Here is a 3,644-nt window from a genome sequence, read left to right on the forward strand (position 1 = left end):
CAGGGGGAATTCCCGCCGGGGGGGCGGGCGGACGTGCGCGCTGCGCTGCGCGGTGCTGCGGGCCGCCCCCCGCCCCGCCCCGGCTCGGAGCTCCGCGGGCAGAGCCGGCACAAGTCCGTGCTCCGGCCCTGCCCTGCCCGCTAGCCAAAAGTACGGAGGAAAAGTTCAGCTGCTCTGATTCCAGAGCAGGGCAGGTACAGCGAGAGCTGTTTCATTCCGAGGGCATCGCCCCGACACCCCCGCGGGACCAAGCGCTCTCCTTATCCAGCTTTTTCTCGGTTCTATGGAGCCCGGTGGTCAGCCCAGGGAAGGGAAAGCTCCAGGCAAGACTGTACTGAAACCTTCCAGCACCTTCTAAGCCCTCCATGGGGTTTATAAGACAGGCAAGGACAGACTTTTACCAAGGCCTGTAGCGACAGGGCAAGGAGGAATGGCTTTAAACTGGCAGAGGGCAGGGTTACGTTAGATACTGATAAGGAATTCTTTACTGTGAGGGTGGTGAGGCAGTGGAACAAGTCTAGCCAGAGAAACTCGGGATGCCCCATCCTTGGAAGTGTTCCTGCCCAGAGCAGGGGGTCAGAACGAGACAGGCTTTGAACGTCCCTTCCAGCCCTCTCTGATTCAATAACTAAGCTGTACATAACTAGGGACAGACCAAGACTGCAGCTAAGGTAAGAAGTAATCACCAACAAGCCCATTCCGTCACAATGATCAACTCTAAATCTACCAAACCTTTGGAGCATCCCAGATCCTGCACTCACAGCTTGGCCCCGACACAGCGGGGTGAGGCCAAGGAGCTGCACACTGGGAACAGCCCCGTGTTTGGATCAGGTGGAGAGGTCAGCAACAAACAAACAAATCTGGGGGCAAATTAAAAAACACCTGAAAAAAGAGGAACACAAAGGAACAGGAAGGCCACACCTAGCTGTGGTGTAAGACTGCTTAGTTAACAATAAAATTTAAATTTCTTTTCTTAAATCTCTAATCTGGGAGTGGAATAAACTGTCCTGTGTGAAAATGCAGTTAAATCAATTAGTATCCCCAAAAAAGAAAGATTAATAAAACAACAAGAAAAGCCTGAAAGAACACTCAAGTGAGGTACAAAACCGATAGGTTTTTCCTTTTTTTCCCAATTTCTAAAGCGAAGGTTATTGGGATGTACAGAAATAAAGCACAGCTGAAAATGTGTTCTATAATCTGCAAATTCATACACCAATCCATGTAACTAAGCAGAAGAGGCTGCCAAATGCTTTTTATTCTTCCTGCTCTGTAGTCCATCTCAATAAGACTTTTCTTTATAACCTTAGTTTTGGCTCAACTATCCTCATATTTCCTATAAACAAAAATTATCTTTCTCCACCCCACAAGCAAAACTTTCCTTATTAAAGATTCATGGTTTGTCACGTGGTAGGATTGTTGCACCCCTGTCAAACTTATAACTGAAATTGGAGTAGAAAAATCCTAGGGAGAACACAGGATAATCAAAATGTCTGTGACATTAGCCTTAAATGATTGAAGAGAAGAAAAACTACATTATTCAGATGTTATAATAAAATAATTCTATTGCTGTGGGTTAGTTTCTTGCCAGAAGAATGTAATTTCTTATTTTCTTTCCCACAAAAAAGCCCAAACAAAACAACACAAGAGATATAAATCAGCAATGCCCTAAAAGTATAAGAAATTCAAACTAGACTTTTACATCTTCAGGGATTTCTTGGATTGCCTATGATTGATAATGTACAATAAAGCAGGTCTAATATTTTAAATTAAACTTAGACTTTACCTACACAAGCAAACGTGACCACAAAGCACAAGCTGACAAAGAGACTACAAATAAAAATTGTGCTGCTCTACAACAAAGGTAGCAAATAGGAAAAGTGCACAACCTGAATTCCCTCTGCTAAGTGTCCCATCCAAACAATCAGCTCATCAACACCTCGTATTAGAAGATAACTCAGTTTTTAAATAGCTTACCTGGTGGGGAAAGTTTTATACAAATCTTTATTCACAGGGCTGAACAGCCAGAGAAACACTCCCAATTTGAGGGGATCCCTGCAAATCACAGGAGTGACCAGGACAGGATTTTTAAAAGGAAAGGGGAGCGATTCCTGTGGGATAGCTGAAGCTGTAGATCTGAGTTTTGAGTTTGGATGTAAAGTTAAACTAAATACTTTCCCTTACTTGTCTTCAGGCTGGTTTTCTAAATCTCTGATAGTAAAAACTGTGACATCTCAGAAAGAATGAATTTAGTTGCTTCCCTAAATACAGTTTATATCCCTGTTCCCACCTATTTCTCCAGCCCATGACAGTACTGAGTAAACACAGACCAGGGAGACTGTGGCTCAGAACAGAAGTATCCACTGATTTCTTCAGAAGGAAAGTGTTAGTGTAGGGTACACTACCTAAACTGATGTGAAATTAAGGGCAGTATTCCAGGCAATACAAATACTGTGTTATGACTAAAACATAGTAAACATTCCCTACTCTTCCCCAGCTCTTTTGAACTCTACCTCTTAGGGCTTGCAGAAACAGGCTACTCAAAGATAATCCTTAAGATTGCACGTTTGAAATTGGGATGGTATCTCACATACACAGCAGGGTCTTTGGTACAAACTGCTCCTTGATATTATTCTAAAGAAAAAATACGAATGGATTGCACTTCTTATAGCATCCCAAAAGCTTTATCTCTCTTCCTTCAAATGAAAACAACTTGTGATCAACAACCAGCCATGTGAAGAATTTAATTGTGTAAAATCTATGAGCTCCCATCATCACAATACACAGACTAGATGTGGCTCAGGAGGATTCTGAACAAAGTGATTGGAGAAAGGACAGCATGAAAAGGAGATGTTTCCTTGATGCTTTTTCTCTAGCAGTAGCCATAAGCCAATGGCCAGGGGAAAGCACAACAGTGGGACAAAAGGAGCTTTTAGTCTAAAACCAGCACAGCTGTTTTTGTAATTCATTCTATGGAAACCAAGAAGCCTTCCCAAGAAAAAGGCAAAAAGCTAAGCAAATGAAAGAGGCCTTACTCAAAGCTGTGCAAGCATGAGGATATTCCTCTATTCCTGACTGCCCTGTATGCAACTCTGCTGCTACTGGAATCCCTGGCACAGGGATTATCCCGGGAGAGTGAGGTGAACTAGAGGATTGCAGTACAGCTTTGGCAATCACAGAAACCTCGTCAGCAGCTGCCACGAAGTGTAAGAACATGTCATAGCTTTGGGTATATGCAGATCTCTGCAAAAAGCAGGACGGAATTCCCCTCCTGCAGCATTGCATAACAAAAGCCAGGTGCTTCACTATTATTTTTGTCAGCTGACTTTGGCTATAGCCAGAGGCGAGATACCAGAATTCTTAGGCCAGTCTGATCCAGTGCTTCACTTCCTGTCTTCCAGTTAAAGCAAGTGTTTTAAGATCCCATTTCTCTCCACTTATCAAGTCCAAAGACAAGTCCTACCCTCCTGCTTTTCACTGGCTGCTGCTCTAGCACAGTTAACAGCTACACTGCTACAAGGAGTAAAGCTCCCTGTTCTGGCAGGGAGCTTCAAGGGGCAAGCAAGGTTAGAGTGGAGGGATAAAAAGCCAGCGCTAAAACCTCCTACAGCAAAGGACTGAGTGTTTGACATGGTATTTGTCAAGGT

The sequence above is a fragment of the Camarhynchus parvulus genome, chromosome 3, assembly GCF_901933205.1.
Source record: "Camarhynchus parvulus chromosome 3, STF_HiC, whole genome shotgun sequence".
NCBI lineage: Eukaryota > Metazoa > Chordata > Aves > Passeriformes > Thraupidae > Camarhynchus > Camarhynchus parvulus.